Source organism: Dendropsophus ebraccatus, chromosome 1, assembly GCF_027789765.1.
Source record: "Dendropsophus ebraccatus isolate aDenEbr1 chromosome 1, aDenEbr1.pat, whole genome shotgun sequence".
Classification (NCBI taxonomy): Eukaryota; Metazoa; Chordata; class Amphibia; order Anura; family Hylidae; genus Dendropsophus; species Dendropsophus ebraccatus.
Window position 1 is genome coordinate 137,656,150 of NC_091454.1, and position 26,939 is coordinate 137,683,088.

The window sequence follows — 26,939 nt, forward strand, 5'->3', positions numbered from 1 at the left end:
GAGTGTAGTTGTTTAAAGCTAGGACAAGTTTAAAGTTATCTTTATTGAAAAGTACAGTGCTTTTCCTTCAAAAATAAGGACATTTCAATGTGACCCCAAACTTTTGAACGGTAGTGTAAAAAAACACTGTTCCTAGACAACCCCTTTAGTAAATGAACAGTAATTCCCACCAACAATCTCTTACCAACAGCAGTAAAGCATTTACATAAGGTGGGCTTACCCTGTCTCTCCATCGCCTAAAATTTCTAAAAACCCAAAATACATACTAACTGATCTATCAAAATAAAGAAAATGCTTAGTTACTGCTAATGCCAAGAAAGAGGAAGTGGGCATTTTTTAATAATTTCCATTCACTATCCTATTGCATTTCCAGAAGACTGAGGATGTGCTTGTTTGGATTCATAGCCCTGTTTTATACCATGTTAAGTATACTGTATTTTGAGAGAGACTAGAATTTAAAAAACATTCATTAAACAAAAGGTTAACAAAAAGGGGGCAAGAGGAAAAAAGAAACCATATAACCAACTAAACTCAATATCTTTAAACAGGAACATAAATCTTTTCAATGATGTTACTGAACTACATATATAGTATCATTTCAATACTAATCTGGAAAAAAGGTAGAGGACAGAAGGTAACACTGGGGCACTGGGACTTTTTAATAGCACACATAAAGTACTATTTTTGTATGTGCTACAATGAGTAATTTAAGGAATCATATTGGAAAATGGCACAAGCAGGTCACTTTGTCCCATTAAATGTCACAGAGCTAGAAGCAGTATCATTTTTTTTACAATCTTGTCAAAATGACCTCAGAAAGCAGAAGATATTTCAATAACATCCAAACCTGCTCAGCGGTCCTCCCAGCAAAATGTCTGCATTTTTATTTTTAAATAGATAATGTGTATATCATTCAAACAGATGACTGCTCTCCTGGCTGAGACTAGCCAAAGTAATGGCAACAGTAAAACTGCAAACTCAATCAAACCTAAATGAGTCCTGTGTGTCTTAAAAGTAGTATATACTAGGAAGGTGCCTGCTGAGGAGAAATCATTGTACGCATAAACCTGATGGTACTGCATCTTATGGAAGTTTTAATCTGCTGTAAAATGGTTCAACTCTCATGATTGCTACCACATACAGTATCGTCATATATTAACACAGCCTAGGAGAGGCCATTAATTGCTGATCACCCCAGCTGCTAGAGAGACAGCTGAATGGGAGTAGAGCTGCAGTAACACAGCAGGGCAACTACTCAGTGAACAGACTGCTTCTGTGCGGTGTGGACACCACATCTCTCCCAAACAGCTGAGCAGACGGGGTGCTGGGTTTTGGCATTGACCAGCCAATGTTATCTGGGTAAAAGGAAGAAAGCTGGGTATCCAGTGCCACATAAGCATTGTAACATTAATCTTCAGACCCATATCAAAGGCCTATTACCCAGCCACTTTGTACCCTGCTCAACTGACAAAGGACAAGAAGCCCAAACAGCTGTTAACATATGGTTGTTACAAGTTAGTTAAAATAAGCTCAGAAAAGGTGAACTCTAGCTCCATCTTACATATTTTTCATCACATCCTAATTTTATCTTAATCCTTTTGAAGTTTAATATTATCACAAGATAATACACTGCACTGGAAGTAAATTGACTCCAAGAAAGACTTCAACACATACAAACTTCTTTGTTTAAAATAAAAAAAATGGACTACTTCAGTGCTGTCATATCTTTTCTGTTTCACAACCCCCAGTAACTAAATAAACGTAACCTACTCTATTCCCTAATGCCACCCCATATCTCTAATCTCAGCTAAAGGCTTTGCTACATATTTCAAACACAAGATCATCAGAGACAGTTTTAGGGTATAAACCCACACACCGTATACGCAGCAGATATGTAACAAATACGCAGCAGATTTGTTGGTACAGATTTGATGCTGTGTTCAGTTATTTAGATCTAATCTGCTGCGAGTTTGCTGTGAGTTTGCTGAGTATCGCAGCAGTAAATACGCTGCATAAACGGTGTGTGGGTTTATACCCTTAACCTACAATTTCTGCAACCCATAAGTGCTCTTCCCCTTTATCTTACTACTTCACTATGACTGATAAAGAGCTGCCCAAACTACTCCACATTGCATCCACACACTACCTGCACAATAGACTGATAAAGGGGCCAACCACCCCTTGTCTAACCATGTACATTAGGTCATGCTGTGGTTGATATTGTGGTTTATATTGCAGCAGAAGCATATAGGGGGCTAACTAATTCTGGCTGCTGCAAGAAGGTGTCAGCTGTAAAACATAGCAGTAGCTGCCACATATGGTGCAGACTCAGCACTCCCTTTCCAGCATTATAACTTGTAACATGTATTTACAATGATAGAAAGGGGATAAGTACCTCAAAATATTTTGTTTACATAGGAAGTCTAATTTACTGGTTCTTGTATTGAAACATTTTGGGGAATAAGTTCAATATTTAGACTGTTGGTAAATACTGAACACCGTTAGAAAGAAAATAGTAAACCAACATGTACAACTATAAATGTATATCAAAAAACCTTTTATCCACCATTTTTAAATTGGAAATAAAAATCCACTCTCAGTTCTGAAAAGATGTCTTTCTTTCTTTCTCTCTCTTTCTATACAATATGTTCCATAAAGAACATAAAAACGGAGGAACCTATAATAGTAATAAAGAGTTAGAGAAGTGGCACTCTCATATAGTTGGAACTGTTATGCTGCAAATTTTTGCATCACAACTCTGGTGCCAGCATATTCCTCCCAGGACAATAGGGTCAGGTGTTAAAAATCCATCACACCTAAACCATTCTGTCCATCAACATCATCTGTTGTTGGGAGTCCCCATCCTATACCTTATACTGGTGACGGCGGGTGTGTGTGACACAGTAAAATGCTAGTCATTCCCTTGGCAATAATGAACTTGAAATTCCAGTGAACAACAGGAACTAGAGTACAAAGACTGAACTTGACTGGCATGTTAATCAGATATGTCTTTCCCAATGAATTAATATAATATCAGTGAAGCATGTCATAAGTGTATGAAATAATTGACTCTGACTGCTGGGACCCCAACTGATCAAGGAACGCAAGAACAACTTTCCACGATTCATGGGAGCTCCAGCAGTTGGACTGCCACCGATTTTACAGCATATCCTATTATTAAATGTAATAGGAAAGCCCCTTTAAGAGTCATCAATGGGGTCTAACAGCTTGAGCTCCCACTGTTGTCTGATTGAATTACCATTAAAATCTCTCTTGGACAACCCTTTTAATGTGTCTATAAAGCATCTGCTCCATTTCTATAAACACCAGTGGTCACAAATGGATTTAAAAAAAAAAAAAAAGCTTCCTATTCATCGTGTAGAATTTAGAAGCTTTAACTGCTAACAAATATATAAATAGGATTATTAGGAAATGTTATTATTCCTGCTACGCAAACCAGTGCCTCTGCCTACCCAATGTGAATAATTCATTAGATTTAGGCAAATATGTAAAAACCTTGCTTTAATTTTTATTTGTTAAGTCATATCCAATGGTGTAAATATACCCACAGAAAAAGTCGAAACTGGTAATTGACTAAAAAGTTTAGAGTGCTGTGGCAAGAAAACAGCATGTTTTTGACCTTTTCATCAAGCATTTTGCATTGCCATTTGCTGGATATTTCTATGCAGAAAGCCAGACAACAATACAGATGAAATTAGTAAAATTAACTGCATCACAGACATTTAGCGGTACACAGAGTTGGAGACCTTCAGGTCCAGTTATGTATGTGAAACATTAAGGCCCTATTACACAAAGCGATTATCGGCCGCAACGGTCGGTATCAGCTGTTACGGCTGATAATCACTTTGTGTAATAGAAGACAACAATCAGCCGACATGCATGATGTCAGCTGATCTTTGTCTTTCATCATGTTGAAAAAAGATCACGATAGCAGTGATCTGCTGCTGTCACTCCGTGTAATAGGAGCGGCTTTGTTCTATGGGCTGCCCGGACGATTAACCGATCACCCCACAGCTCCCCTCGGACCTCCCAGCTCTTACCCACTCGCTGCCGACACGTGTAATAGTGCCATCAGCAAGCGGGGAACGAGGACCCCCTGACCTGACAGGTCGTCGCTCGTTTGCTCCCTTTCATCTTGGCCCGTGTAATAGGAGCATACTGGGGCATACTCTGTGACCTTTGAAGATGTCATTCCACAAGGAGCTGCCATTGTCTCCTCTACCCACTGGTGTAACATGTTGCTGTAATGCTGTACAGATCACTTTACAGGAATATTTTATAGTATAGACAGAAAAATGGAAAATTAGAAAAAAAAAATGTTGACACATTCCCTTTAATAGATAGAACTAATGCAGTTTAAACACATTCCTTTACTTTTAGATTTATAGATTTAGCATGTAATGGATGGTTTAAAGGTAAACTAACAGCAGTTTGTAAATATGTATAACAAACTAATCACTTTGGGTCAGACCTCTATGAGAACAAAGTAAAACTGTCTCCAAAAGGAAAAGAGGGCACCACACATAAGCAGTCAGCACTCCATTCATTCACAAGACGTTCTCATCCATTGTCCAGATTGGGGGGGGGGGAATTCTAGTGGGCAGATAACCACCAATCAGCTGAATATCCCCTATCCCGTGGATAGCCAAAAACTTTGCATGTAGAGAATACTCTTTTGACCTTGAAATATATTGGGAGAATGTCGAACCCAAATAATAGGTATGTTCTGTGCTTGACACTGGCAACCCCGGGGGCCTTCAGACTTGACAGCACCATTTATAAATTAAAGAGGATGTACCATCAGGTACATCCTCTTTAATTTGACCTGTGGATAGAACGGTGCCATCACGGGGAAGCCGGTGCCACAATCTGTTCTTTGAACCGCGGCCCGATTCCTGTGTACAGCGCCGGGCTGGGGCTGAAGCACAGTAGGGAATTTCCTCCCCTCTATGACGTGGCTCCATTAGAATCAATGGAGCGGCGTCATAGAGGGGCGGGGGATTCCTCCCACTGGGGGCGGGCCGGCCACCTCCAGTGCAACGGCGCTGTACACGGGAATCGGGCCGCGGTTCAGAAAACGGACTGCGGCACCGGCTTTCCCGTGACAGCGCTGTTCTATCCACGGGTCAAATTAAAGAGGATGTACCTGATGGTACATCCTCTTTAATTATAACTATAACCTAATATACCGCTCCAGGTAATTGCAGCAGGAGGTCAGCTGTCATACTAATCAGCTGATCTCCTGCAGTACTGGCGATCGAGGACAGAATTAAGCCCAGTAGTGACTGCCGTAAAAAGCCTATGCAGCAGTCACTAAGCAGTTAAAAATGCATTAAAACAGCGCTGAAAATCCATTCTAAAAAAAAAAGTTATGTACTTTTCTCAGAGTGATTCTACTAGGCAACTCACATCGAGGCTATGTTTCTCCAATGACTTTCTTTAGACGAAAAACGTCCGTTGCTTGATAATGACAGCATGTAATAATGATTTATAATTATAAATTATAAAATAATGGCTTTTATTTTACTTAAAAAGACGTTGTGGGAACATAGCGTAAAAACAATCATTTCTCCACTCCAATGTAGCACAGGTTAAATGGGTGCACACTGAGGAGCCTGCTATTTTGGAGGCTCCTTTTCTATGCAGTTCATAAACAGTTTGCACTAAACTTGTAGAGAAAAACAAAGCCGCAAAGCAATAACAGCATAAAACATATTCTCTTTACTCTGTATTGCAGGTCTGTGATCTCTCTCTAGTCTCCTGTTACTAGGTACAACACCATGATAATTATATTCATGTGTTTATAGTGACTCATGATGAAGGGAGCGGGAACTCTGCTTCTCCACATACGGTACTCGCTGAGTACTTTCTATACAGTGAAAAGAATGGATTATTATTCCTAGGCATCATAAATATGCTGTGTTGAGGTGACACATTCCATATTACACATAGTATGAATCTAAATGAAAAATTTGACACAGTGGGGTAGTATCATTAGGAAGTGAACTTATAGCCCTCTGAGAAATCTAATAAAAGAAATATTATTTCACTGAGCTGACTCATAAAGCAGTGCTTTGAGGATTCAGACTCATACACTAAAAAGATATACACACATATCTTAAAGAAAAAAAATAAAGATACACATAAGACTTAGCACTTATTTATACCTCTACAGCTTACGGTATTTTTCATCATTACATGAATGGAAACATTAAAGGAGAACCCATGGCTCCTACTGGTGGAACTCATGCTTTAGATGTATATAACACTAAGTTATGCATTTTCAATTAAAGTATGAATATTCTTTTATCTATGAATATAATTACAATCAAATATGCAAAAAGAGTCAGTGGAGCCTCAGTGGAGTCTTGAAACAACTAGCCAGATGTCCCCACAGGGAAGGACCTAGGCAAGGGGTGGCTCCAAAAGACCATCGAAACCACCATATCAAGTGGCCCTTTCAGTCAATATGCAATTCAATTTATGAGGGAAATACCAAAGCCAAGTATCCATCCTCAGACGGCTGTGACCTCGAAACAGCTGTCGTGGATGGATACCTGGCTTTGGTTTTCCCTTGTCATATCCTTAGGCTGGTAAATTGAGTTGGATATTGACTAAAAGGGACACTTAATATGGTGTTTTCAATGGTCTCCTTACAGGAGCTACCCCTTGGCTGGGTCCTTCTTTGGAGGGAAATATGGTTAGTCCTGTGTTTTGAGGCTCTTGAATAAGGCTCCACTGACTCTTTTTGCATATTTGTATTTCCCAAGGGGCATTTCACCTAGGTTTTCATTGTCTCCCTGAAATCAGTGATCATTTAATTTAAATCAGTAAAGCATACAAAGGATACTAGGTATGCTCTTATAATATGCATTAAAAGTTAGTACTTACAGTATATGTATCACACAAAATCCAGATAGATAATCTATATGCACTACAACTGGCCTCATACCTGAAAAAAATCGTTAGGTAATTTGGCAACATTTTTTCTTCAAAATGCAAGACTCTAGGGGGGAGATTTATCAAAGGGTGTAAAATTTAGACTGGTGCAAACTGCCCCCAGCAGCCAATCACAGCTCCTCTTCCCTTTCACCAGAGCTGGAAGCTGAGCTATGATTGGTTGCTGTGGTCAGTTTGCACCATTCTAAATTTTACACACTTTGGGGGGCATTTATTAAGTCCGGCGTTTTTTACGCCGGACTTATAAATGCCCCCGCAGCTCCGGCGCTACAGAGATTTATGTAGAGGCGGACTGCCGCCGAAAACCTACGCCAGCTGAGGACTGGAGTAGGTTTTCGGCGTACATTTGGGCGGAACGGATGGTAAATCGCGCGGACTCTGAGTCCGCGCCCTCCGTTCTGCCCCCCTGGCGTACTCGGCGGAAAGTGCCGATTTGCAAATATTTTATTCGCAAATCGGCCATTTGCGAATAAAAAAATACGCAAATCGCCACTTTCCGCAAAAAATCATCCGTTCGCCGGATGATACATGTGGCCCTTTGATAAATCTCCCCAAGGACTACCACTCCTAAAATAAATTCAAATCTTGCCAAAACTTTGCATCATTAACTGGCATTGGCTATGTTCACACAACGTTATTTTGAGTCTAAAATAACGGACGTCATTTAGCAGCCTGGCCTCCCCTTAGTGCGGAGACAGCTGCTGGTACATTATTGTAGTTTGGGATTACTAATTGCCCTTTGGGTGTGGCTTGATTAAAAAGTCCATTGAATTTAATGGTAAAAACCGAGAAAGAACAATGGAAAAAGAAATGTTCATTATTTTGATGTCCGCGGAATGACGTCCGTTATTCAATACACTGTGTGCATTGGACGCCCATCTTCCCATTGAATTCAATGCATTGCCATTGCTGTCAGTTAAATAGCGGCAAAAATGGACTTTATTTTAAATATCAAAATTGTCTGCCTTTTCTCTATTTTTGGCATTGTGTGAACATAGCCATTAACTGACAGCGGACAGCATCCAAAGCAAAGATTTTAAAAACTTCAAGCCTAACAACTGGAGCTTTTCTTGGATATAAACTACTCAAAAAAGTTAAGGATATTTAGTTTGCCAATGAAATTGAGGAAAAACATAAAGAGTTTATAAAGTGACAAGTAAAGATTCCAGTGATATTATATCATAAATGTAGGGCATTTAAGTGGAAGCATGTCATGGTGATTCCCTGATTTTAAACAATTTATTAAAACAAAGGCCAACAACAGCATTGGGTATAACCCAACAAAAAATGTCAGTGTCTCAATAACTTGTCATGTGCCCTTGAGCAACAATTACAGCTTGACAATGACGTCTCATGCTGTTTACAAGTCCACTTATTGTCTCCTGAGACATGACATCTCACTCTTCTTGAAGGGTGACCCTCAGGTCATTGAGGTTCTAAGGTGCATAGTTAGGAGCTTTAACACGGCAACTTAACTGATCCCATAGATTTTCTATGGGATTCAGTTCTGGAGAAAGTGCAAGAAACTCCATTTAAAGTAGTCTAGTCTCCAGCAGCCATTCCTCAATTAGCTAGAGCATAGTCATCCATGAACATAAAATTAGGACTGTGTTGGTCATGCAGAGGCACAATGACTGGATCAATGATTTTATTTACTAATGATGTTATAAGTAGTATGGGCTTGTCACTATAGCATTCAGAAAGTTTAGGGCAGTTGTGTTTCGACTAGACACACCTGTCCTCAATGTAACACCACCACCACCAAAAGCAAGCCACTGATTTTATGCATCAGTCACTTTGCCCTTGGTGGTGATGTTACAATGTAGACGTGTACAATAGTCAATACAAAACTGCTCTACATTTTGTGAATGGTACAGTGAAAGCCCTATATCATTATAAAATAACTTTTTACGTCTTCCATAAATTTTACCTGCAAGCTAAATATTCCTAACTTGTGAGTGGTGTATACTGTATTTCAAGCAGGTGATCCTTTACGATGCAACAATGGCATTGCTATGATCAAAATTATCATTTTATCAACATTGTGAGATTTCTGTATATTGTAAAAAAAACAATCTCTTTGCAGGAAACATGATGAACAGTTTGTAAAAGTTTTGTAAAGGTATTATTTTGGGGCTGTGACATGTGACATGCTGTGAAATTCTATGGACACAAACAGGGGTTGTTCAGTCTTTTCTCTACAAGAGAAATAGCAAAGAAGCCATTTTTCACATGATATTTAGTATACCCTTAGAACATCAAACGAGCTCTGTTTAGCTGAGGTCAGAAGATCTCTACGCTACTATAAAGAAAGTGAGCAATGAAATGAAGGCTGAAGACTTCTTAGACAGCTATAGATTTAACTTTCATCTATGTCTTTTTGTGCTTCAGCTGTCTATGCTGGCTTTTCCCATTTGGACACTGTCAGGAGAGCATCTGTTCTGATCAAGTCTCTTTTATTTTACGCTTCAGACTAAATAAGTGCAGAGGGAATCCAGAAGCTGTTATAAAGAATGAAATACTTCAATCAGCTTTCAATACTTCAGATCTACTGTATCTATAAGATAAAGCAATAAAATAGAAAATGAGACAATGACCCTACCAGGAAATCCTTATTTATATCATTCATGGAATCATGAGCCTCATCGCAGGCTACAACTACATTCTCCATGACTGTCAGCAGATAAAACATGAGCTGTTATAATATATGCATGGTCAATTTCTTAAAGACACCGACACACTAATGCATTTACCAAAGTGAACAATAAAAACAGCTGGAAAATGATTGCTACATAAAGAGGAAACATTTGAGAAATACAATATAGATAAATCAAAATATCTTCATAAGGACCATGCTAAAATGCTAATGCACATGTAAAGAAAAACTAAATTGTGGTTTATAAAAGGTGTTCCTGGTGGCACAGCGTAACTATTTTATATAAAAAAAAATTAGCAGAGGAAAGGTATTTTTATGTCTTGTAGTCTGGTTTTGCTTCAGGGTGGAAATAAAATTTCAGATACTTTAGGAATTTAATATAAAGTTGAGAAGCTGACACATTAGAAAATGCATTTCAGGTAATATACTGTGAGTTGGATTACCATTTACTATTTTCAAATTGCTCAACTTTCCTATCATGTATGAACTTAAAAGTTTGCTTTTCCGACATTCATTTAGGTTCCATTCAGTCATATTGCCATTACCTCCCAAGGTGTAATTTGAAACTTATGAGTAGGGAGGAGCGAATTGCTCATCTAAGCGAAGTGAAGCATTTTGTTTGATCTGCGCTCCGCTTATCAAGCCACTGGCCTTTCAGCGCTGCTCTGCCCCCTGCCGTTTCCCAGGATGCCAGGAAAAGCTGGATCGAATCCTGGGACACTTCTCCCAGTTTCCCAGGATTGGATCCAGCTTTCCTCCAGCACCTGGGATGGAGCAGCTCTAAAAGGCTGACGGCTTAATGAGCGGAGCGCAGATCAAACTAAATGCTTCACTTCGCTTAGATGAGCAATTCGCTCATCTTTACTCAAGTCCTAGAGTGAAACCACTACTAGAGCTCCCCACCTATCATACCTACAATATCCCATTCATAATGCTGGTATCTTATGCGGCAGATAGGCCATAAGGCCCTCTCTGCCATCAGGGCCTGGATGCAACTGTTTCCTCTGCATCACCTACAGCTATGCCCTTGTTAACAGATAGAAAACTGGAATACAAGAGGGATAACTAGAGGTCAATAATATCCCTTTTAACACCTTAAGGACCAAGGCAAATTTTATGCATTTTTTTTGCCCAACTAGAAAACAGCCCTCAATCTATACAGAACAAGTACATTAACAATTACTGTTTTGATAAGTTTACACATACATAACAAACATATTATTAACCATAAAATAAATAAATGTCAGAGGTTTCTATGTGGTAGACTGAAGTGATGATGTTGCAATTATTCCTTTTACTTTTTCAGATATATTCAAAAACCTGGAAAGCTACGTGCATACACATCTCTAGAGTCAGATCAAAGAACCTTCAAGGGGTCATGCACTTTGCAATGTGCTAAGTGGAAAAGCAGCTGAACTTCAAAATAAAAAAATCAATGTGATTCCGCACTTTTTAGCTGCTCATAGATAACCCATGCTTTGTTAATGTTAAAGACTCTCTGCACACAGCATGTAGGTTCTATGTTTGGCATACACCATGGGAAAAGCAAATACGTCAAATCTATATATAGGGCTTCAGTCAATTGATGGGGACCAAAAGAGTGCCCTTGTGGCCTCCATCAGGAATGTTATATGTTATTATACCTCGTTTTCTACCATCTAGAAAAGTATAGCAGACTAAAGTGGCCAAGGCATAAACAAATAATTTACTTTACAGAGGCCAATAGGTGGCCTAACAAGTGATGTATGCCAGTGTATGCTAATGTAGCGGTGTACATCCAATCCATCCAGGAATAAATTCTCCTTTGTCTTTTAGAAACATTTGCAAATGTCTAGTTATAATATATTGCTGAAATGTCTAGTTATAATATATTGCTGAAATGTCTAGTTATAATATGTTGAGAGCTGAAATGATTAATTGCGGACTAGGAATATCATTGACTAGTTCATCAAGTATCATCATACACTAGAAGTGCAGCAGTGTTTCTACTGTGTTTTAACCTATAATTGTTCTGCAATAAAGAACATGGCAGACAATATAATCCTTACTAGGAACTAAAAAGAAGGTTTGTAACAGCTAAAATATACCAAGTAATGATTGGTTTGAACCTTAATTTGTTTTAATCTTAAATTGTTTTGAATTTTACACAAGTTTGAAACCTAAATTGACAAGTTACATTTCTAACACTGTATAGGAACAAATGAATGGAGCATTAAGAGCAACTCATCTTGTTCTGTCTACCGTCTTCACCCTCCATAAAAATAAATACAAAGTAAATTATCTTGACGGAATGGGATCTATTTGCTGCTTTAATTTAATGCCTAATATTTTATGTTTATGTGGGAATGCTTACTGAAAACAATCTGAGCACACACGAGTGACAGCGGGAGCTAGAAATGATGTCCACATCGTAAAAAGAGAAGTAATTTGATTATAAATTGTTCCTAAATGAGCTTACCTGCCATGGCACAATACCTTTAAGTACAATTCCTCTTTATTTAAAGTCTATGTATTTCCCTTTACAGTGCCACAATATTGCGCTATCCATTACACATATAAAAAATGTTTACTTTTACATCTGTGCTCTAAACTGTGACTCACAGCAACATGAAAACACTGTCAGACCTGGATTTATATCTGGTTTTATGTAGTATATGTGCTGCTGTATAGACTGCCAGTGCTCTAAATTAACATATTCATAAAAGACACTGTAAGAACTTCCAATTATACTTGTCGCAGTGTATTAGCCAAATGCATCATGATCTTCAAGTAACCCTTGGAAATCAGTCATGTGATAGGAGGCACGCCTGAAATGGAGGAGAAAGACCACACAGCAGCTAAAGGGGGCAGAAGACACTGTCTGCTTTTGTCATATACCTGCTGTTTAGTAATCCTTTCTGGCCCAAAGCTTTTTGTAAATCTCTATCTGGGTTGAAGACTGAATTTCTAAGGGGAAGATTTATCAAACATGGTGTAAAGTGAAACTGGATCAGTTGCCTCTAGCAACCAATCAGATTCCACCTTTCATTTTCCAATCTGTGAGGAATGAAAAGTGGAATCTGATTGGTTGCTAGGGGCAACTGAGCCAGTTTTACTTTACACCATGTTTGATAAATCTCCCCCTTTAAGACTCATAATACCATATTTTCCGGTGTATAAGGCAAGTGGTCGTATAAGACAACCCCTGACTTTTAAGAAGATTGTCAGGGGTTCACCTTATACGTCGGAAAATTTTAACCCCTGTCTGACCACAGCCCTGGCAGAGCTTTGGAAGAGGCTTCGGGTACTTCCGCAGGCTCTGTCATTCTCCCGAAGCTCTCCCGGCTGCTCTGGAGAATTTAGGGGATCCACAGCACAGTCAGGGTATACATCACACTGCCTGCGGCGGGTACCGGCCAGGAGATGCGCGGAGGCCGGGAAGGGGCCCCAGGTGAGTTAACTGTTTGGTTTTTTTATAGTGGTCGCCCCATGGAATACGGCCATTTTTTAGCTCCCCCATACGGGTGACCATACCCGGCGTATAAGATGACCCTGACTTCTAAGAAGATTTTTCGGGGTTAAAAAGTCATCTTATACGCCGGAAAAGTTTGGTAGATTGTTGTTGTTTTTTAAAGAGTAAAAATTTGTTTAAAAATGACTATTACTATAACTATTGACTAAATTAGCCTTATGCAATACAAATACTATTTTTAGGTTTTTACTTTGGTAACATAAAGGATGAATCCACACATTAAAACTGGTCTTAGATTGTCATTATTACTTTCCAGTGTATCTACTTTCATAGAAACTTTACTTCAATGAATCTTCCTGCAGCCCAAGGGAATTTGATGAATTCCTTTCAAGAATAAGAGGTGTATTCAATGAAATATAAGCTAGGGAACAGAGAAGGAAGCATAGGTATGGTATAAATGTCAGCAGCTGGGAGACTGTAAATAGATATTACTCTGCTACACAAACATGCCCTTTTTATACTGTGACTCAATTCCTATTTGAATATGATTCGCTTGTTATAGCTTTCGGGGTGAAAAAAATAACTCAGGCACATCTGAAATTGAAATAAAAATTGAAATGAAGAACAAGGGGAGAGAGACAATAGAAGGGAAGAGGTAATGGGAGGGGGTGAAAGAACACAAGGATCATACATATTGCTAAATCCCAAATGGATACTTAGGTTTCTTGAGGAACATTCTAAAGCAATGCATATTGTCTTTCAAGAGACACTTTATGTAGAAATAAGCCCAGGAAAGTGGTTGTAACCTCTGATTCAAGGTAGATCTAAATTACATGAGTGTATATAAGGTCTGTGATACCTTTCATATTTTTTTATGAAAATGGAAGTAGATCCCACAGCTGCTGTACCTGCTGTTAACAGGGTTATCTAAGTTTTTACATTCTGCAATACTCTGCATGTACCCACAAGCTTCATGGCATGTTTTAGCATGGAATAGTGTGATTATTATTCATTTTATACAGTGGTACTTGTGTTCTAAAACTGCTCGGTTGTCAAACTGCTTTGAACTCAAACTGTATTTTCAAGAAAAGTTTGCTTTGGTCCTCAAACTCTTGCTCGGTTCTTAAACACATTTCGGGCCCCCAGTCTTGAAGTACTCAGTATCTGAACATTTTTGCAAGTGTGGATGGTGAGTTGTATGTGGTGAATTTAGCAGTGGTGAAGCCTCACATACAGTACAGTACTCTATAAGACTGCTGGAGTGCATATACAGTACAGTAGTAGTACAGTCAGGGCACCACCATCTCCAATCCTGTACTGTATAAGACTCCTGGAGTATATATACTGTACAGTACAGTAGTAGTACAGTCAGTGCACCACCATCTCCCATCCTGTACTGTATAAGACTGCTGGGGTGTATATACAGTACAGTAGTAGTACAGTCAGTGCACCACCATCTCCCATCCTGTACTGTATAAGACTGCTGGAGTGTATATACAGTACAGTAGTAGTACAGTCAGTGCACCACCATCTCCCATGCTGGGATGTGCTGGGATGGGGGGGACTCTATACAGTAAAGGATGAGTAAGGAGTTAGTGACTACTGTACTATAATTGCTGGTTTTGTTGAATGTTTCTTGTATGTAATGTCCTGTACAGTACGTAGTGCTGTTCTGTACTGTACTGTACTGTAGAGATTACACTAGGTACTTATCAGTGTAATAAATAAGTATTGTAGGTAATTATTGGTGGCTGCTGGAACCAATTAAACACATTTCCATTATTTCCTATGTGAAGACACTGCTCGGTTCTCAAACTGCCTTCCGGAACCAATTAAGTTTGAGAACCAAGATATATTATAATGTCTGATAGTGCTCCTCTATTCCCTATTCAGTATATGATAGTGCTCCTATTATGTTATAATAATATATATATTTACACAACATATAGCAGTTCACCAACTTAGCAGTATTAAATACGAAAAAGGCTCTCAGTGGGTGTAGTCACTGTTGTTAGTACTAGTGCAATACAAGTGGTATGTTCTCACTCAACCTCTCACCATGATTTGTCAAAATGGGGCGTACCCCTTGAAACATGTCGAAGGTACTCTAATCCTTCCAGGACTCCGTAGCTAACAGAGCTCTGAGAGACTTACTTTGCAAGTGAAAAGTACCGGATAGCTGAGCAATGTCAACGGCCGGGACGTGCTCCTCCGGCAACAGGTGACTGAGGATCGTTACTATACTCCTTGGACATTGGAACAATAAATCCAACTCCACACTGCATATTCAGATCTATTGGGACTAAAAGTGCAATCATGGTGAGAGGTTGAGTGAGAACATACCACCTGTATTGCACTAGCACTAACAACAGTGACTACACCCACTGAGAGCCTTTTTCATATTTAATACTGCTAAGTGGGTGAACCGCTATACGTTGTGTCAAAATATATATATATATATATATATATATATATATATATATATATAACATAGTAGGAGCACTATCACATACTGAATAGGGAATAGAGGAGCGTGTCCATCACATTATATAGTGTGATTACTATTTAAGTGGATAGCGCTACAGAACGTACACTAACTATTGAATAAGTTTGAGAACCGAGGTACCACTATATAAAAAAATGCACTCTTTTGCCTATATAGCCAGCCACAGCTAGAGATATGAATCCTTTGGTTAACAATTACCTGGAATTCTTTGTATAAGTGAGGAATAAACTTTAGTTTAACTTTGTGTGAAAATTATTAAATACTATTCTTGTCATTATGTTGAGTTCTGCAGCGTATTATACATTACAATGATTAATATGCTAATTATTCCAGAAGTTGTTTAATATACATAAACAAACATATTTGGTTGGCAATATACTATATTATTATTACTAGGATTACCATGGCAACTTTTGTGATGTCATTAATGTGAGATATGATTGTATGGTTAAGATGACTATACTTGTAATAAATGAGCTGTTGAGAAAGGCTTGGGAGAGGTCACAACATGTACAGCAAAGCAGATGGAATCTGGATTGCTAAATAAAACTGAGAGATTTTGCATTCAAGTAAAGTGCCAGGATGTTTGTAATACTGTTATTTAGTATAGATTATGGGAACATGATATGTAGATTACCATTTCATGTAACATTTTAATGGGGGTGATTATGCAATATGCACATTGGTGTTTGTTAGATTGTACTTGGGTCAAGGATTGAGGCCATTATACAGATGTTAAAATGTAGCCTGAAACTGAACTAGGAGGGGAAATACAAAAAACATATCCAAATTCTTTTACAAAACTCTTTTACATAACATAACATTTTTGTCCTAACGAAGATTTATTTTCCAGTAAATGCTATAAAACTTGCCTCACAAACTTTGAGCAAATGCTGTGCTTTAAGTGCATCTTTAAGCTTTTGTTTACCAACCTGTACTTTGCATTTGTGGTCTATTTATTTTATCTTCCTGTACTGATGCAGTCCTCAACAAAGCTTTCTATTCAGCATGAAGCGAACCAAATCTTCTCTATTGTTGTTTGTTTGGAAACAAGTCAATCAAGGTTTTCCATTAGTCACTGTGAAGACACTTGATTGAATCTTGTTACGTTCATTAGGATAAATAACAAAATAACCAAAATCTTGCTGTGTTTTTGCAAACACTGAACCAATTAACAACCATGTAAAAACACTCAATAAATATTTCACTTTAATTCCTTAGAGGATTCCTGGCTGTAACATTATGTAACACATTTTAAACCAGGGTGATTTAGATTTGCTTCAACTTTTAACAGCACTAATAGAGGTAAATGGATGTTATATTCTTAGCTGCTAATTTCCAGTTATTTAGGCAATAACAAATCCAGATATATACTCTGTATTCATTTGGATATCAAGTTAAAATATTGTTTGACAACAGTCTGTAGTTGCATTGTTAAAAAAGAAGTTGATATCAGTAAAGACTCCAAGGACTTTATTTATTGCAGGACGTATAAAAAAATACAGGCCGAAATTTACAGCAAACTGGATAGTGGCTTCTAAAAAATAGTGGTCCGACTGACAAAAATTTGTTTGATGATCGAACATCGGAAAATCATGGGTTCTATCGAACTCGAACCTTGTCGAACCTTCCACATCATGCCTTCCCTGTCCATGGGGAAGGAGAAGACAGGCCGGGTACCACCTGGAATTCTGGGATTCAGCCTAGGTAATAGGACGAATCCCGGAATACCAGGCGGTACCCGGGCTGTCTCCTCCTTCCCCACAGACCGGGAATGCATCGGGAATCAAATGCGGAAGGTTCAACAAGGTTCAAGTTCGATAAAACCTAAGATTTTCTAATGTTCGATCATCTCTAATCATTAATTGGTGGAAACTAAAGATCACTTTGTCTAACAGGACCTTTCTAAAGGTAGGTTCACACTTCACACTTTGTCAAATCAACAATGATCCATCAGCAATTTGAAAAGTCACTGACATAGATTTCCTTCCTTTCCTTCAGAAAAAATCATGAAATAAACAAGACTTTTTATTCTTGCCTACTTAAGACTCTTATGAAAGCTGTACACTAGGCGACAATGTATTGTATATGGAAGTGTATAGGAACGATTGTGGGACCCTTCAGTTCCCTGCCACATTTCCACTTCATAGTTTGCTGGCTTCTTACAGTTGGAGCTAAAGTGGTAGTGACATGATCTTACAAGAAGGTGAAGCGCTCACTCCTATGTATGGGAAGCATGACAATAATATAGGAGGACATAGGGAGCAGTCTGTATGAGAGGGGAGCCCTGGAATCAGTCTTTGTAAGAGAAGGGGGCAGGGGGAAAAACCTATATGAAAGAAGGAAAATTGAGAGCAGTTAGTGAGACATGGTCCATAGGGAGCACTCTGTATGAGACTGTGTAAACATTTTTATAAGAAATATAGAATATGGAGTATTATCAGAATTGTCCTATTATTTAGAGGACACTATAGTTATAGCAGTATTATTTCTGCAGTAAAATATTTGGGGGGACTGATCAGCATAGTAGAGGCCTAGTTTGGGGTAACAACAGGATGGTGTATGGTGGCAAAAACTGGTCACTGTATACATCACTATCTGGGGATAGGGTTTATCTACAGTATGTATATAAGTTCCAGCGTATGGTAAAGCAATGTGTTCTGCATATTTGGGGGGACTGATCAGCACAGTAGAGGCCTAGTTTGGGGTAACAACAGGATGGTGTATGGTGGCAAAAACTGGTCACTGTATACATCACTATCTGGGGATAGGGTTTATCTACAGTATGTATATAAGTTCCAGCTTATGGTAAAGCAATGTGTTCTGCATTACCCAATCAAGCAAGTCAGTCTTAAGGGGCACAGTCTCTACCACTAAACACAGGACCAGCCTATGTGCACCAAAATATTTTTCCCCTTTCCTTTGGTAACACTGACAATTTCCATTACAATTGTTCAGAAATGAGGTATTCAGGATTAATGCAAACAATGCCTGAAAATTAACTTGACAGAAGCCTGTAACAACCAGTTTTGAGTACTGTATTTTTTTCGACATGTGAAATACAAATTCTTGCCCCAACAACATGGCTACTTATACTGTATATTCATTGACAAAGACAGTGGATTGGGTCAGCATTGTCTTAAGTTCCTGAGACTTTCGCTTTACACGTACGGCATAACATTATTTTGTTTTATGCTAGGTTGCACAAATAAGATGTGATATGTAATCAGCTATTCCAGTCTTCCATACTAAGTAACTGGAACTAGTATACTGTATATTTAAACCCTTGCTGAAAAGCCTTGAGGTAACTATATTTCTTGCCTTTGATACTTCTCGAGTCCACAATTTCTTGCATGAGAAGTGATTTATCAAAAATTCACAATGTCATCAGTGATGCGTTACCAACCAGATGGCATTATCCATAAAACTATTTATTAAGAAAACATTTAAATTTAATGTAGCTCATTTTAGATGAAGGGGCAAAAGAACTACAATGGCAACTCTTGCAGATTGTACAAAGGATGTGCTCAAATATGTAATAACAGGTAATTACAGTAAATTCAAGAGAAGAAATTCGAAAGAAAAGATACAAAGAATGTGATGAGAAAATAAAAGGTTTTCTACCATGCTAAAATATGTTCAATAGCAAGTAATCTGTTGCAAAAATTGATAACTGAATATGGCAATGATACATTCACAGATACCAGTGAAAGCTCTTTATCACACGGCTCATTTTCAAGCAATTTGTTAAAACACTATGATTTATCTTTTATATATGTGGGTAGTTATTGGATATGCTCTGGCAGCAAGGAACCTAGGAAGTATGCCTACAATTCTGTCAATGAAACAGTGGCATAAGCTAAGCATGTGGATTTACGTCTTTCCAGATCTTCTGTAATTCGTAAGTCACAGGGTATTTCATTTCAAAAACTCCAGCTCAGAGTCAATGCACCAGACAGCAAGAGATCAATAAATAACACAGATTACACATACTAAAATAGTGCCACATAATAAAGCTTGAGAACAAATTCTTCCCTAAGAAGACTACGAATCGGATTAGTATAATTCTTTTTAGCTATTTATCATAATTTTTGTAAAGGTTTTCCAGCTAGTCAAGCTTTCGTTTTTAAGAAAAAAGGCTGCAATATCTAAATGTGATATATATATATATATATATATATATATATATATGTATATATATATATATATATATATATATGTGTGTATATATATATATATATATATATATATATTCCAAATTAGCCCATTCGTAAGCCCATAAGAATTCCCTTAAATATCAATTTTCACACTTAAAGTATTTTTTTTTTTTAAATATATATAAATATATAAATCTACTTAAAATGGAACATCATAGATGATTCCATTAGTAAAATACAGCAGAGATGAGTGATGGGTTGTCCAAGATTAATAAAGGGGTCTGTGTTTTTTTCCAGACAAAGTGACACTCTTAGCCAGGGGTAATGCCCGGTATCCCAGCCCAGCCTCATTTTAAAATATTTGCCTACATTTACATTGAAACATGTATCATAGTTATTCCCAGTGAATTGTCAACGAATGCTGGAGATGCAAAAAGCAACTGGATATTCGAATCTCTAACATGGTTAAACTTGTAGGGCTCATTAAGTTAAATATTTCTTCAAACATACTAGTCACAGAAAGTTAAGGATATTTGGCTTGCAGATGAAATATAGGGAAAATGTAGAATGTTTATGTCACATTGATATTATATCATAAACGTAGGGCATTTAGGTAGAAACATGCAATGGTGATTTCCCAATTTTAAACAATTAATTGAAACAAAAGCCAACAATAGTGGTGGGTATACTGCAACAAAAAATGTCAGTTTCTTAATAACTTGTCATGTGCCCTTGAGCAAACTATATCTATACTGCATAGATCTCAATGAGAGATCAGAGTGGTAAATGTTTTTTTAATTAACAAAAAATCCCCTCCCCTAATAAAAGTTTGAATTACCCCCTTTCCCTTATTTATAAATAAAAATAAACATATTTGGTATCGTCGCATGCGTAATAGCCCAAACTATTAAATGATCACATTTTTGATCTCGCACGGTAAACTGTGTAAGCGCAAAAACCCACCAAAGTGCAAAACACAGACCCCTTCCCTAAATTAAAAGAAAATTGTGTTTTATTTTTAATTTCACCACACATATATTTTTTTTCTGGTTTTGCTGCATATTTTATGCAAAAATTAAGCCTGTCTTTCTAGAGTACAATTAGTGGCCCAAAAAATAAGGGCTCATGTGGGTTTCTAGGTGAGAAAAATGCAAACGCTATGGCCTTTTAAGCACAAGGAGAAAAAAGTAAACCGCAAAAAAATGTAATTGGCTCTGCCCTTAACCCCTAGACGACCTAGGACGTACCGGTACGTCCTGGAAGTCTGTCCCCAGATGACCCTGGACGTACCGGTACATCCTGAGCTATGAAGCGCGCTCCGGAGCGGAGCGCGCTTCATAGCAGGTGGGGGCCGGCTGCAATCAGCAGCCGGCACCTCACCGTTAATGACACACTGCAGCGATCGTGCTGCAGCGTGACATTAACGCCTTAATTGCTGCGATCGCGGTGCGGCCGTGGCGTTTAAGTCTAAGTGACAGGGGGAGTCCCCTGTCACTTACCGATCGGGACCCCCGCAGTGTGACTGCGAAGTTCCCGATCGTTAAAACGGACCGCCGGAGGTCTCTCGCCTGCCTCCGTGCGGTCCAATCAGCGCTCTGGTCACTGAGCCTGCACAGGCAGGCTCAATGAGCAGAGCGCCGATAACACTGATCAATGCTATGCCTATGGCATAGCAATGATCAGTGTATAAAATGAAAGTTATGTATGTACAAGTCCCCCAAAGCGACTTAAAATGCATAAAATAAAAAGCTAAAATCACTACCACACTACCCCAAAACCCCTCCCCCAATAAAAGTTAAAATTACCCCCATTTCCCATTATATAAATAAAACATATAAAAATAAATAAATAAACATATAATATACCGTAGCGTGCGTAATTGTCCGATCTATTAAAATATAACAAGCGTCATTGCCAACGGTGAACGGCGTACACGAAAAGAGGGGAAAAAGTGCGCGGATTACCGATTTTATGTTACATTATATATTTAAAAAAATTAATAAAAAGTGATCAAAACGTCCGATCTTCACAAATATGGTATTATTAAAAACTAGAGATCATGGCAGAAAAAATTACACCCCATACAGCCTCATAGGTGAAAAAATAAAACTGTTATAAGCGTCACAATAGGCGGATTTTATTAATATTTAATTGCCAAAATAAAGGATTTAATAAAAATATATATATATAACAGAGAATCTGTGTAAACCTGCATATGGTTGTGTTCGGACTGACCTATAGAATAATGGTATCTTGACGCTTTTACCATATAGTGCATTACGTAGACACAGGAACCCCCCAAATTGTATTCTTTTTTACGATTTCACCTATTTATATCTGCATAAATAATATATTTGGGATTCTGTCATACATGTTATGGTAAAATGAATGACGCCATTACAAAGTACAACTATTCCTGTAACAAACAAACCATTACATGGCCCTGTAGATAGAAAACTGAAAGTGCTAGAGCTCTTAGAAGGGGGGGAGGGAAAAACAAAAGCGCAAAGATCAAAATTTGTGCGGTCCAATGGGTCATTTTGGGCCTGGTTAAAGGGAACCGCTGTACACAGCTCCTGCAGCAGCCAAGGCACGTACTGGCCGCGGCTGCAGCAGGAGCTGTATAGCCGAAAAAAGCCCCCGGGTGCGTGAAAGGGAGAGGCGGGGAACTAGTCATCTGGGCGGCTCCCTGTCCGTGTCTAGTCATTGCGCTTTGCCTCTCAGTGCGCTCCGAGGGGATGAATGACAGGCAGAGAGGTCTGTTACTGGCCTCTCTGCCTATCATCCCTCGGATAAATAGATAAGTATGGAATTAATCGTTAATCTCACTAAAGGCAGCAACATGAGAAAAGTTATGTTTAAATGCAATGCCCCTTTAATTAGATGCCCTCAGTAGGTAGTTTGAAGGTTTCCTAAGATTGTTTTAGGCTAAGTGTATCCTGTTGCTTTATTATTTTTCTTTGTTTTGTATTGATTTAGTGTTATTTTCCTTTATCAGCTAAGTAAAACATATTTATTCAATTAGCAGTTGTTTGTGAATCTACTTATTCGTGAACCCTATGAATTTACGATAAAACACTTATACAGATAATTTAATTTGGATTTTAATTGTATCCAAAATTCTGTGCTTGTTAATTTTTCATAGGTCTATCTGGAGGTTTTAGTGCTCTTTAACTATAATGCTCCATATTCTTTGCTTTCTTTCACACAAACATTTTGGCTACTCACAACCATGACTTGGGTTACAAACTCAGCTTTGACCAGCTCTTAGTCCCAGTAAAAAGCTTGTCCAGTAAAAACTGTATTAAAATTACATGGTATAAAAAAACAACACATGGCTCTCTACTAATTTAGTGTGTTAAAAAAAAAATTTACTCTATGGATGTGCTTCTTGTAAAGGGAGGCATTCCTGAGTCTCCGTCTTCTCAGCCTCTAGGCTCAGTAGCAACTGCTTATGTCTGTTACATATAGTTATGTCCTTATATTAAAGATCAGTATTAAATACTGCATAGAAGAGAAAACAGCAACAGAATAGGCTCTCTAGTAAAATGAACGTGAACATACTTTTCACAGTTTCTAAAACAAAATAGAAAAACAGGAAGTCATGCTGGTAGACACATGGCTGTGCTGGATGTTACTTGGCAGGAGTTACTAGGAGATTGCCTTGACAAGAAATGGCAATAAATGCTAAATGGCCTGATATCATAATGGCTACATATTCAAGATACAATAAATCATTATACAAATTATTGAAGGAATTAGACTTTGGAATAGTCTCATAACAGTGCAAGTTCTCTGCCAAATCTAGAATAGCCACCCACCCATAACAACTAGATGTAGTAGAAATGTTAAAGACTGATTGGTGTACTGCCAGTTTCAAACACCTACTCAAGCAACATGGCTCCATTACATGACAAAGGGGCAATGTTCCCATAATATCTACCCACTTCATGAAAACAGCAAAATCCTTATTTAGCACAAGTACTGGTGTCAGGTGTAATATAGGAAGTCTGATTCATTGTACAAGTGTCGTGGGTGTCCTACCATAAGCCCATAGATCATGATTTCCGGTTAAATGGTAATCATAGTGATATTACTATTTCACAATAATTGGAATCATCATTGGCACATCTTGCTAATGTTATGGGATAGTTTAGGATTTTTAAGGTAAATTTGACTTTTAGAATTAGACTTTTTGTTGTTAATTAGATCAAAAGTGCGCCAGAATTTTTTTTAGCTCAATTTATTAACTGCTCAATTTGTTATAAAGCCGCATATACTGGCGCATCGCTACGTCTGCTCCGAACCGGGTGAATAATATTCACCTTTTCCCAGTTCAGTCTAGTTTTCTGTGAATGCTTTTTCCTTGCTGTGTGTTGCACATAGGTAAAACAGACATGCGGATAAAATTCATTGTATAAACATAATTATTAATCAATAAACATGAGGGTGAAGGCGGTGATACATGCTGTATAGCCGGCGGGGTACGGGGGAGCTGTAGCTTATTCATGATCGGCCGCCGCTGTAAGCAAAGGAGCGGTGTGTGCAGCTGGAAAGTGGTCACTGTAGGTATCAGAGCGACGTGGACGGGCTGTGGGATCTCCATATAGCGGTCGCGTAGTTGAGAGTGGGCGGAGTTAAGCGTGACCACTAAGCTGCTGCGGCTGTACGGAGCATGCAGGAGACCGTTTGCTGATGTGTTGGAGTGCAGTGGAGTCGGCTGCGGTCGTGTGCATGTGTGGCTGAAGTAGAACGGGTCCATACAGTGAGTTGATGTTTGTAAATATATGTAGAATGTAAATAGAAGGATGTGTTAGTAATTAACAAGGTAGAGGCAAATAGTGAGATGGTTAGTATGTAGTACATAAGAAGTGTGTAAATACATGATTAAAGGATACATAATGAATGAGAAGTACATATGAATGATATGAAATGATTAAAGGTACATAATGAATGATGAGTACTTATGAATGATAAGTACATAATGAGACACTAAAAATGATGGAACATAAATGAATGAATGAATGATGTATCTTTATGGTATTATGTACCTTTAATCATTTCATATTTTTTCATTTTTCAAAAAGGCGTTCAGCCGAAACGTACGTCGGTGTGGGGGCCGCCTGTGGACATCTCTACTATTCCCACTTTGGTAATATATTGCTTGTTACTATTTTGTATTGTTATATCTACCATTCTTAGGAGAAACACATGGGTGTGTGTCCTTGGACCACCTGCACTACCCCCGCTTGTATGTTCGTTGTTGTTTTTAAACATCTTTCCAGTCGTGATTCACTGTTTCCCTTTGCACTGTTTTGATCATGTGTTTTTAATCAATAAAGATATATTTTCTTGTAATGATTCTTTTTCTATATTGATTGTTTAGAGGTTAATTTTTCTTCTTATCGATTTGTTAGTTTGCAACTAGAACCCAATACCTTTGAGTAAGTATTAAATAACAGGTCCCCCATCCGTAGTATTAGGAATTTTTGTTCCGGGTTGGGGGAGATCTGCGAGACTTATATGTTTGGTCTATACTGCATTAGGAGAAGTCTAGGTAGTTTAATGCATGCTGTTATCCATTAACCCCTTAAAGAGGTTGTCCAACATTTTGTTCTTATTGGATATGTGAATCATTTGTAATCTGTCCCTTTCCCTGAGTGGTTTCCTCTAACCTTTTTTCTCCTCTGTGTCCCTGGGCCTCCTCCTCTGTTGCTGCTTTTTGGATTTGTGTTTGTTTACATAAAGAACTTCCAGGTCACAGGGGTCAGTAGTGACATCACAGCTCTGCAAGCCTGTAGCTCCACCCACTCTACCCATAGGCAGGTAATATCTGTATTACTACAAGTGTCTTTTGAGCAGCATGGTGGCTCAGTATCTGCCAATTACTTATGTTATCAAATAAATTAGTTTTTTCACACTTTTATCTGTTGTAGGACTACAAACCCCAGCACACATGTACATGTTAGGAGTTGTAGTCCTGTATTACATATACACTTCAGTAGCCATCCTACAGGTGGGGGGCGGGGTCTCAATGAGGCAAGATTCTGTTACAAGTTTACCTCAGCAATAGATTGATAGATGGAATGGTGACTGCCATGAGGTGAAGCAGCATCTCTCCTCTCCATACAGCAGCAGCACTGACCTAACACTGTACATCTTAACACTACAATAGTAACAATATAGGGGGAGATTTAGCAAAGCCTGTGCAAGGAAGCAGTTACCCATAGCAACCAATCAGATTACTTCTTTCATTATTAAAAAAGGCCTTGGAAAATGAAACCTAGAATTTGACTGGTTGCTATGGGCAACTGCTTCCCTGTTCCTCTGCATAAATTTTGATAAATCACCCCCATAGTTCCTTTATTTACTGTTTATAGCTCCAACCTATGCTGCAGTGCTGTACAGAGACTGTAGTCTGTCATGCTGTCCTTACTGTTGCAGTTTCTTCTGGGCTCAGATGTCAGTTAGATGTTAGGGGTGTGGCTAAAGAAATATATGCATAACCCCACCCACCTGATGACTCACTGTTCCCTCACTGGCAGGAACAGGAAACAGAAGGGAACAGAATTTCACAGGAAGTAAAGAAAACACAGACAGAGTGGTCATGTGACTGAGCCTGAGAACACAGTAAGCGCTCTAAATAAAAAATAGAAGTGTATGTAGAATATGCAACATCCACAGAGGTCAGTGCAATGCTAGTTTATTGAAAAATCCCGGACAACCCCTTTAAGGTCTGAGCCAATTTCCATTTTTGCACTTTCGTTTTTTCCTCCTCATGTTCAAAAGGCCATAGAGCTTGTATTTTTTTCACCTACAGACCCACATTGGCCCTTATTTTTTGCATCACTAATAGTACTTTGCAATGACAGACTTACTTTTTGTAAAGAAACAAGCTGCCAAACCGGAAAAAATTATGTGTGGTGAATTTGAAATTGAAGTTTTGTGTTTACGCCATTCGCCCTATGGCCCTAAAACTGACATGTTATATATGTTCCTCAAGTTATTACGATTACAACGATATGTACTGTAACTTGTAGAACTTTTATTTTATTTGATAGCTTTTAAATAATTAAAATCTTTATAAAAAACGAAATGTTTTTTAAAATTCCTCTGTTACCATCCTTATAACGCTTTTATCCTTTGGTATATGGGGCTATGTGAGGTTGCGCCATGATCTGTACTTTC